The sequence below is a fragment of the Pyxicephalus adspersus genome, chromosome 1 (genome assembly GCF_032062135.1).
Source record: "Pyxicephalus adspersus chromosome 1, UCB_Pads_2.0, whole genome shotgun sequence".
In the NCBI taxonomy this organism is placed as follows: domain Eukaryota; kingdom Metazoa; phylum Chordata; class Amphibia; order Anura; family Pyxicephalidae; genus Pyxicephalus; species Pyxicephalus adspersus.
The window spans coordinates 167,464,038-167,476,382 of NC_092858.1; positions in this window are offsets into that span (position 1 = coordinate 167,464,038).

The window sequence follows — 12,345 nt, forward strand, 5'->3', positions numbered from 1 at the left end:
AAGTGATAAATTAAAAGGAAAACTTTGCCTTTACCCTGGGGCACATGGATGAGACTCGTCAAATGACTATGGACTTTGTACAGCGCTGCGTAATATGTTGGTGCTATATAAATACTGATAAATAGGATGAATAAGTGACTTACCCAGGTTCCTGGTGAGCCGTTTCATCAATTTTATACAGTGAATTATGGAAGTTGGATGCATGACAGCTCTGATTGCATAAATCACCCCAGGCTAACGATGCTCAATTAGATCTGTTAATATGATAATATGTATGCTCACATGGGATGTCTAACTCCAGGGCTTATATAGGTGACACAGGGAGTAAATAAATACCACCAAGGGGTATATGTATGATACTAGGGGGTATATTTATAACACTAGAGGGCATTTTCCTAACACTAGGGGGTATACTTAGGAGATAAATATTATTAATACTAGAGCTTATGTTTATGAGATTGGGAGGTATATTTAAACCCCTGGGTGGTAATAATATGATTCTAGGTGGTATACCTATATATACACTAGGGGGTGTATGTATAATATTAGGGGGTATATTTAGACCATTAGGGGGTATATTATACTAGCGGTATCAATATATAACAATAGCAGGAATATTTATAATACTAGGGGGTTTATTGATACATTCTTTGTTATACTTTCTTACCATGACAACACTTATTGTATATCACCTGCAGCATTGTCACACTTACCTTCCAATTCTTTAGTTGAATAGCAATGAATAATGTGATCATCAAAATATCAATATATGCATTTACTTAAATACATGCAGTGGAAGTACCTGAATCTGACCTAGTATTTTGCAGTCCCTCTATAGAATGTTGGTGAGAGGAAGAAGCAGCACAAGGAGCCAATCATTTTGTGCATTCACTAGAATTTTGCTGATATAAGAGAAAGCAGAGTGACTGAGAGATGAGCTCATCACTGTTTTGCTTCTTATTTCACTGTCTATTCACAAGTTGGTGGGTGTCCCAGGCCATCCGGCCTCAAAGAAAGAAGGGTGAATGATGTGAATGATGTTGGCCATCTAACTAAGGACATCTAGTGGCAAAGAAAATTACCGCAGGGGACATCTTTGGATTAAAGTCAATTGTTGCAACAAAACTGATTTTGTTATAACATATTGAAATTGTCTATTCATTACAAATTCTTGATATTTGTGGCTCTGCTTTACATATGTATATATAGCGCTACACCAAAAGGAAAACCTACAATTGTCCGGATTGGTGTTGTATTATATTGTGCTGTTTTATATATCTTTGGTTCTGTATTAGATATTTTACAGCAGATGACAGATAAGATATGAAACACCTCGTTCTCACTGATGAATAATGGAGTGGAATCTTTGCAGCCCGAGCTTTACCTTTAACAAGCAGCAATTTTCCATCCTCCGCTGCTCGCCCCGAGCGTTATCTGTCCACCAGTGAATACCACATTGTTGGCAGGAGAGTGCGTGTAAAATGAAATTCCACTTTAAAGAACTGAAATCCCAGGATTACAGGCATGGCTGCAATATATCCGAATCTCCAATAATGTGATATCTCAAAGACTGCCTGACATACCAAAGCTCTTCTACAGGGCTTGTGTACCCTCTATGCCACCCCAAAGAGAAATCCAGGCTGACCAAGATGCATATTGACATATAAACTCCCAAATGTTCACGTGAAACTCCAGCAAAAACATTTTTTTTGCATAGAGAGCAAAAGGTTTTATATAATAAAAAAATGCTTATTTCTGGCCCAAATTTGTAACAATTGCCCACTTGTTGCCCAAATTTTGTAACAAATATTTATTGACTGACCACATTTTGTAGCACTTGCCCATTAGTTGCTCACATATTGTATAAAATTACTATTTCTGGCCAACATTTTGTCAAATTGACCATTTGTTCCCCCCATTTTTGTGCCAATTGCTCATTTGTTGCTCACTTATCGTAACAAATGTCTATTTCTGGTCCAAATTTTGTAACAATTGCCCACTTTTTGCCCAACTCTATTAACAATTACCCACCACATTTTTGGAGCACTTGCCCCCTTGTTGCTCACATATTGGCCCTGGTTTATTAAAGCTCTCCATAAATGGAGAGGATACACTTTCATTATTGAAGCTGGGTAATCCTGCAAACCTGGATCGTTGTACCAATTGCTCATTTGTTGCTCACAAATTGTAAAAAATTCCTGTTTATGGCCCAAATTATGTAACATATGCCAATTTGTTCCCTATGTTTTTTGTAACAATTGCTCATTTTGTTGGCCAAATTTTGTAACACTTGCCCAATCATTGTTCACATTTTGTATCAATTGCCCATTGGTTGTTCGCATAGTGTAACAATTGCCTATTATGTACCTATATTATTGTAACAATTGATTATTCATCACCCACATTTTGTAACAATTGGCCATTTGGTGTTCAATTATAATTGTATTATTGTAACATTTGCCAATTTGTATTGTCAAGATTGCCCATTTGTTAACCATGTATAAACAGTATAAGCTAGCATTGTTTGTTTAGAGGACAATACAATTATATTCTAAAACCCTGCAGGGTTGTCATCTTTTGCCCCATGATGCTACTTTTCTTCCAATTTTCACCTGATGGGACTCAATGATTTTAAAAAGTCTGATTTATTCCTACCCTGGCTGCAACTACTTTTTATGGCCACCTATTGAATGGTTTCTGTCCAATGGTTTATGGTACCCACTTTACTCGGCCACCAGTTGCGTTGGGTAGTGATGGGCGGATGCACCAGTGGGGGGTTTGGTTTATTGTAGGGCTTATACCAGCTAAAAAGGAATCAGAGGGAGATTTTCATATTCTTATTCCTTGATAGAATACAGGGCAGTGGTGGGCACCTTCATGTCATGGATGTCTGCTATCATGATGAACATATTAAGGTCATACGAACATAAGAATGACTGTGGGCATCAGGGTGCACTGGGCAGGGGTAATCCTGAACTTATTATGAACAGTGCATTTATTAGTGTGATATTGGTATATAAACAGTAAGTGATATCCACTGCGTCCTATACATAACCTTTTCCTAATTTGGAAGGGAGGTTACCATGAAAAAAACATTTAAATACATACGGAACTTCCTAGCTTGCTTCACATAATTACTTTATAGAAAGGAATCTAAGAACTTGTGGTCAGCAAATCAAAACCACAGATGACCCGGAGATCATTGCTGCTTCTCAACACAGAAGGAAAAGTAGAAAAGAGAATAATGTGTTATGATATATATATATATATATATATATATATAATATATATATATAATACATTATGTTATATTATATGGTTTTATAGTGTAGTATATTATATGTTTTTATTTTATGTTATATTATATGGCATTATATTATATTGTACTATAATATGTTATAATATATGGTATTATATTATGTTATATTATATGGTATAATAGTATGTTATATTATATGCTTTTATATTGTTATATTATAAGTTATTACATTATGTTATATTCTATGGTATTATAGTATGTTATATTATTTGTTTTTATATTATGTTATATTATATGGTAACATACTATGGTATATTATATGGTATTATATTATGCTTTATTATATGGTATTATAATATGATATATTGGTCAACAACTTACCGAAGGGAACAATATGATTTCCAAACATTTCAGGTGGGATAAAATGAATGCTATATTACATCAAGTTATTTGCCTATGTTAAAGGGTTTTATTCAACAATGTACAAGACAATATTCCCTCTGCAATAAGCATTCTTACTTACCCACTCGCCAGCTTCAGGTGTCAAAATAGCTGATCTGCATGTGTGGCTGGTTACTTGGATGCCCAGCACATCCAGTTTCCCCTAAAGTTGCCAAGAATGAATGAACTCCAACAATCCTGTACGGGATCAACGACATCCCAACCCAGCCAATCAAGATGGCTGGACATTTCAACAAGGAAGAGAAGAAGGAAGAAGATGGCCTTGCCAGCAACGGAATGGGAACAGGTGAGTATATTACGGTTTAGTTCTGCAGGGGTTGGAAGTCCTGTTAGACATCTATTACTATCAAAAAAGAAATATCACCTGTACACAATATTATTAAACAGGTTTAAAAGGTCAGACACAATGTTGCAGAGAAACTCCTTAGCTGACGCGTTTCACACAGGGCTTAAGCTACTTAGACGTGTAATATAATAGTCACCCAGAATGGAAGGTTCTGCTCTTCTCAGGTGAAAATCTGACATGTATACAACAGTCACCTGACTTTGTTCAATCAACTGTGGAAGACTGATGAATAACTAATCAGAAATGATTCCTATGGAGGAGAGCAAAATGGTGCTGTTCACTCATCCTCCCTTTTTCCATAGAGCACAGTGGGGGCTGTGTGTTCATTCATCTTTCACTGGAAACGATCAGAAAATATTGTTCCCAGCTACAATCCACTGATGTCCATCAAATTCCTGTACGAGGTTTCTGCTGAAGCTGAGATGAACACCTTAAGCACCTGGACATGAGAAGACCAACATTGGAGTGTCAGGAGCATTTATCAACCTTTTATCATGGGGGAACCCCCAAAATAACTTTTCAAGTCCTAGAGAACCCCTAATATATAGTAATTATTATATCCACAGCTCACAGTATATAAGTGGGGTAGTCAGTGGGAAGAATTCCTCTTACATTGCTCCTCTATCATTGATGTCAGCTCAAGGAACCCCTCCCAACATCTGAAGGAGCTTAGACTGGGAAACACTTATCTATTCACCTAATAGATACAAATTCCCACATACATTCCAAAAACTTGTGGAAGGCTCCCAGGGTGGTGGAGACGGTTACAGCCCCAAGTGAATAAAAGAGGACGGGGCAAGTGCAGGATGACCAAAAGGCTAATTTAATGTAGATCTGATGGGAGCCTAGGGATCCATGGAACCCTGGTTGAGAGACACTGTGTTAGAGATATTCACACTTTATTTCTTGGTGACCAGTATAACCGGAACAGACAGTCATGAGAAATCTAAAATGCTATGATTGTCACTGGTACAGGAGGTAAAGGAGTAAAGAAATCAATAAATGAGAATTCTGGATTTAGTGATATATAAGAGGGGACATTTGGAGAGATCACCTTTTGTTGTAACTCTTTTTCTAGGACGGAAATAATAGAAAACATAAAAAGTTTTAACCATTCCCCATCTAACCAAAATGAAATTAAAAAGTGATTTCTCTTGTTTTCCTTCCCCACCTTGGTAGAAGGAGATAAAAATGGCAGAGATTGTTCTACAGACAGAATGATGAATGGGTGAGCATGGTTTACCCATCTGGCTTAATGGAATCCACACAGCAAACAAATATCACACAGCAGTGATAAAGTATCAGTACAACAATTAACAGAGCATTGTGTGGATGCCATTTGTCACTTTTTTTGTTTAGATTGAGGAGATGACTTTATAATAAGAGGCTCAACAAATGGATGGTAGTACTGCCGGCATTGGCAGTGACGTCTAGCCATGTGTTGGGTATGGGATGCCATGTAGTAGTAGCAATCAGGGTGCATGGATAGACCCCCTGTAGTGATATGCATTATTAATATTATTATCTTGAATTTTTAAATTTGTAGATTTAGCTAATATAGACAACGATTTGATGGACCTCATGGAGCTCATTCTTCCAAAATTAGCCATATTCATAAAGTTTTTGTCAGCTGTTTGTTCATTTTAAAAATTGAGTTCACTCCACTGAAACTATGGCTGGATGGGTATGTGTGGGTGCCTGCATGGACAGCAGAAGGGGTCTTGGGGGTATTTAAACATGACTGCACTTTTTCTCCACCATGAAAACTTCTTTGATGGTTTTTCTAGAGCCATTTAATGGACAGAATCAGAAATATTTGGAATGACTGTAATGTTTGTAATGTTCACTTTCCCTTCCAGTGGCTGATGAAGCCAACAGTGGACTGAATATGAGCAGAAATGACTTAGGGCTCTACTGCTGAACTGACTTGGGGCCCTTGTGAGGACCCCTATTGGGTGAGGAGGGTATGTGCCCCCGTGCAAAGCCCCTTTCTATATTCTCAACTCCCCACCACCACCACTGAGAGATTCCCCTTTGTATTTGTCTTGGGGGCCATTGTGAAGGGGCAATGCAAAATTTGGCAGTTGTTTTTGGAATGGGAATAGATTGGGATTCATTTACTGGGGACACCTGGTAGGAAGAATGGCTGCACTGTTTATCAGTACTACTTTAAGGTGTTTCCAAAGCCATTTTGGATGGATAAATAGAGCAGAAATATTTACAACAATCATCTTTGTTTTAACTGCTCTCAATACCCCACCTCCAGGGGAATGTCTCCCTCTTTTTGTCCTTGTCAAAGGTAATGAGAAAAATTCATTTAATGGAGACACTTGTCCTGATCACTTTCTAAAAGATTTTTTCTCATTTGGGAGATTTCTCCTTACTACCTGTTGTGACACTTGAACAGGTGAAATCTTTCCAATTGGATACATAGATGAACAAAATCCAGGTTTCCTACTATTTGAAATAAAAAAAAAGCTTTGGATAGAGATGCACTAACTCTTTATTTACTTTTTTAAAACTTTCCATTCCTGCCATCTGGCCAACAGTCCTCACAGATGGACTTAATTTAGACATATTTGTTGTCTTAAACTCTCTTAAAAGCAGAAATGAGAAACGTACCGCTGACCTTACTCAGAATCCATTTGGGATTAGTTCCAAATGTTTGCAAAATCCAGCAAAGCTTGGAATCTTGGAGTTGAGGTTTTTACTTTTGTCCAGGAGAGGGCAGTGCAGGCAAATCATTTTTCAGCCTGACAGCTCATTGACAGTAATGAGTAGCGGCTGTCAGGCTTCTGCTGTAGGTGTTAATAGTACCCCTTCCACAAATCCAGCACAGAGGGATCTGCAGTCTCTCGGCTTGATGAATGTTTTATGTTAGGTATGATGAGGTACTAAACAATCTGTCATTATTTTTACATATTGTAATTTTAAGACATGTAGTGTTAAACTGATATGTGAGCACTAAGAATGAAAACATCTGTGCTGGACCTGACATTTTCAGTACTGCTTATTTAACAAGACTTGGCGGTACATGCTGTACACCAAAATCAAAGGGGCCACACTTTTCACATGCTTGGAAATGACAGGTGCCCCTAAAGGATCGGGTCATATAGACATGAGCTTGTAAATAGGAGGCTGTAGAGCGATATGTGTGGTGGGAACTGACAAAGCATTTCACGAGCTTCAAGGGGCCCTTAAGAAGAATCCACCACAATTTTTATAATTTAAAAAATTGCATGCCTTTGCATGCTGTAGAGCTGCCATCTGTATCCTTCACCACTGCTTGGTGCTGTCTACTGACAGCCAGTGACGATTAACATCTTCTTATGAGCCCAGACTGTCATGGACACTTTCCTTACAAGAGCGTTATCTCATCACTTCGGCTCACCACCACCATCATCATAACCTGGACTCACCACCACTAATATAATCACCTTGGTCCACCACCACCATCCCCATCACCTGAGCTCACCACTACCTTAATCATCACCTGGGCTCACCACCACCATCATTTTCACCTTGGTCCACCACCACCATCATATTCATTTTGGTCCACCACCACCATCATATTCACCTTGGTCTACCACCACCACCACCACCACCATCATCATCACCTGGGTCCATCACCACCATCATCATCAACCACCTCAATCAACATGGACTCACCATCACCTGAACTCACCACCATCATCACCTGGACTCACCACCACTCACCTTGCTCAACCTCACTCAAACACCATTAGGTGATTGCCCATCAACTGAGCACCTGGGACCACTCCCTGCAACCAAGACAGGAGATGAAGCACCTTTGATGCCACTGGACAACCAATCATAAGAATGCTGGATTTACCACCATTTGCTACAATATGTTTATCATGCAAGACTTTACTTAATTCCCAGCAATGGGACTATGTTACTGTAGCTTTTAATAGGCCCAGTGAATAAGATTACAAGCACCTGCATGGACTGCTGTGTGCTCCCAGTGGACCTGCTCCAGTCCTTTGGAAATGCATGCTCACATTTACCAGTCATTGCATTGAATGGCATTTGTAGAAAGTCACCTTGAGTACCTCCTTGATTTACTGAATGGCTATACACATTTCACTTAGCCAAGTGAATGACTTCTTTGCAAGGGATGTATCACTTAGCTTAGTCCATCCAATTATGTGCAGGAAAAATTCCATTTTCTTAGATTCCCTTGCACCTGATTGGGTGTTCCTTACACATTCAAAGAGTGATTTATCCCTTGCAAGGTGATAGTTTATTTTGCTAAATCAAAAGGACTCCCTACCATTGTGTGAGACTTCCCCCACCTCATAGATTGTAAGCTCCTCGAGCAGGGTCCTCTCCTCTTACATCCACCATGCCTTTTAGTGGATGAACTAAAGTTTTTAAAATTAAGAATCCAGGCAGGCGATGTCCCTTCTGCAACAATCACTCCTATCTGCCTTATAGCCCTGGGTATCTGGCAAAAAGTTGAGCTGGGCATGCAGCGCGTCCTCTTTGGTTGCCAGAATACCCAGCAATCCTGGCTTCCCCGGCATGAGCCAGAAATTAATTACCTAGTAACATCATTTTGGTCTTTGAGGAAGAAAACAAAGAAGAAGATTGTAAGCTCTTCTGGGCAGGGTCCTCTCCTCCTCCTGTGTCACTGTCTGTAACTGTCTGTCATTTGCTACCCCTATTTTATGTACAGCGCTGCGCAACATGTTGGAGCTATTTAAATCCTGTTTAATAATAATAACAAATAGTAATAATATTAATAATCTGTACTAATTTAGTAAATCCATCCCATTGTCTTAACTTGTTCATTTGTAGACCATGAGGTCTATTTATAAAGCAGTGAACCTAACATTCACTGAAGCATTCCCTGGTGGAGAATCACTGTCATGGAACACATGGACCTGGAAGATTCTACACCAGGGAATGTTTGATTGAATAAAATATTCATTTCTTAGAGGAATAGATCCCTTGAAATTGTCTAATTTAAAGAAAGCTTTTAAGCCAAGAAAACCACAGTGTAAGCTACAAACAGCCAAATTCATCCGCCCAGAGTCGGAGTCACATGTCCTATGACATCACACAAATTCTTGAGTCAGTGATGATGTCAGACTTTCCACTCCTCTTATATCCACCGTGATGGCTCACCAGTTCGTCACGGGTCTGACTACAGTCACATGACCAGCCGAATTCCATATCACATGGCTGACGGCCTCCGAAAACATTCCAAGAATGCAGCCGCGTTAATTGTCTTGTGAAAAATAAATAAAAGTCTTTCCAGATGTTCCTTATCACACCAGGCTGTCTGCGTGAAATTCTCAGGGTCAACGTTCTAAAACTGTATGCAACTCCAACAATGAACTTCTCTGATTCTCCCTATTGGCCTGTTAGATACAACATTGAAAGAGATCTGCTACATATATATAAAGGTCTTATGGGTGAGTTAAAAAGCTCTATTGCAGCGTTTCTCCATCTCTTTAACTTGGGGAACTCCTAAAATAATTTTCAGGTCTTCAGGGAACCCATCCTATAATTCCTATATCCACAGCTCACATTATATTGGTGTGGTGGTCAATGGGAAGAATTCCTCTTACATTGCTGGCCATTTGGAAGAATGGTACCCTTGAAGATAGCCAAAAAAATCATTGGTGTCACTTAAACTGACCTGAATTGCTCAAGGAAGCCCTAGCAACTTGTGGAGGAACCCTGGGGCTCAACAAAACCTTGGTTGAAAAACATTGATCTATTGGCCTAATGAAAACAAATTCCCACAGACACTCCAAAATCTTGTGGAAAGCTCCTAGAATGGCGGAGGCTGTTAAACGGGAGGTGGCAAGTGGAAAATGTCCAAAAAGTTAATGTAATGTAGATCCAATGGTCATGTGTCTACTGGCTTTTGTCTTTATAGTGTATGAAACTATAGGGGCGGCTATGGGGGAGCACAGATACCTCCTGAAGCCAACACAACATTCACTACAGCCCTGACCTTTTTGGAATTTTTGTCACCAATGTTTATCTGATTTCTAATGATTTCATAAAACTGCAGAAGTTCCATTTCATGCCAGCTGAGCTGAATGCCCTGCACTGTGCCCTCGTTCGTGATCTCTATGTCCTGTAACAGCATCATGGCAGTTCCTCATTTATGTAATGTTGAAATATTTCTTGAGTAGGAAATATGTGCTAATAATGTCTACAATTATGTATTATTAATAAGAGATACCACAAGAATAACAAAATAAAATTAATTTTCAATTATTATATTCTTTTTACCAGCTTTACCCCTTGTGTTATATAATCTGGTTATTAATAATATTAAACAGGATGTATATAGCCCCAACATAGTACGCAGCGCTGTATATCAAAAAGGGGAGGAAAATGACACACAAATACAGACAGTGACACAGGAGGAGAAGAGGACCCTGCCCCGAAGAGCTTACAATCTAGGAGGCGGGGAAAAATAAATAAATGTAATGCTAGAGTAAGCTATTGGAGGCAGCATATGGTCTACAACATATGCAGAGTTTCTTTTTTACCTATACAGTCCATCAAAGTGCAGAAAGTAGAAATGTGTTCCATAGAGAGCCTTCTGATTTCTCTTGGTATTATTTGTGCCCCTTACAGGTATCTTGCTAAATTTATCCACCAATATGCAAAGGATAGAAAAAAATGGAAGTTATCAAAAAAAAGATTAAAAGTTATCAAAAGAAGTATTCCATATTCTCCCCTTCCTTTCATGATGTAACTAAGTGGAAAGTCACCTAGCCTGGGCATTGTCACATGGTGGGTGATCGGGAGGACCGGTCACTTTGACCATCCGATCATTACTGAATTAATTTTTTTTTTCCACCAGCTAGCAGATAAACAAAGGTAATGATCAACCATAAATTTATGTAGAATACCAAAGACAAAATATCCATCAGCAGTAGCAGAAGAACCTCCAGGTATATCAATAGACACGGTGCAAATCTAAATTTGGTTGGCTCTGGTTGGAACCCCTTCTACATCACAGTGTATTCCAGCACTGACTTGTTCTGCCTATACCTATACTAACTCCATTTATGAATTACTTTAATAAAAACACCCAAATGAGTCAACATGAGTGAGTGGAGATGGCAAGCGCTTTAGGTTACATAAGTCATCTCCTCCTTCTCAATGTCATTTAATATTCACCTTTCTATCAGACATTGCTCATTGATAGGGCACCTGGTTTATTCACAGACTTCTGCAATCTTCAGCCAATTATCTGCTGAGCTGTAATTACACACTTGCATTGGAAGACATCTGTGGGGAATCTTCAGCTAGGAAATTCCCTTCTTCATGTTTAAGCAATGGGAGTAGAATTCCTGTACTGACTATGGCCAATGACTTATCTCATTGTGGAAGAATCGTGGACTGGGAGGGGATAAGTAAATACTACTCACTGACATGACTTGCAGTATGTTTGTGTACAGATCCCTAACCAGTCTGAGTGGGTGTTTTCTTTGCATGGATTTTCCAATTTGGTCTACAAATATATACATTGTTAAAGGCAATTATTTTGGGACCTCCATTGAAAACCCCTTTGAACGAGGAGCGTATACGGTACATTTAAATCTTTGTGAGTTTCTTCCCACCACCCAAATACATCCTAATATGTTCTTTCAATGGGGTTCATCTGCCCTGTGTCAACCTAGTTAGGAAATAGATGATAGAAGTCAATGGGAGTAATACTGCACATGCATGGGCATCAAGAGGACCTGTCTACGATGATTTACCCTAGGTTAGTGTAAGGTGGGTGTTATGAGGATTCACATAGTTGCAAAGTGTACCTAACCAAGTGTTCCCTGCCAAGGTTCCCCCAGAGGTTGCTTGGGGTTCCTTGAGCAATGAGCAATTTGTACATCCCAGGTCAGTTTGAATGACACCAATGGTCTATTTGACTACTTTAAAAACAACCAAACGCTTAGCTGTTACCTGAATATGCTTCTTTTCCAATATCGATCCAGGTAATTCCTTGCTGGTTACTAAAAATAATCTCACTTTGGCGAGCTCCCATTAGGCAGTTGTTTGGTTCTATTAGAATATACTATTATTCGTTCAGCAGCACTATTTATATGTATCACCAACTTTTTATGCAGTTCTTTATTGAGAACATAGTTAAAGCCATTGTCTGTCCTTATAGAGATTCACTCTTTCTAACTGTGCTGGTCTTTGGCAAAAAATATGAATAAAAAAAAATACAAAAAAAAAAAAAAATATTGAGTTGCCACCATAACAGGAAAAAAATTTCCAATAG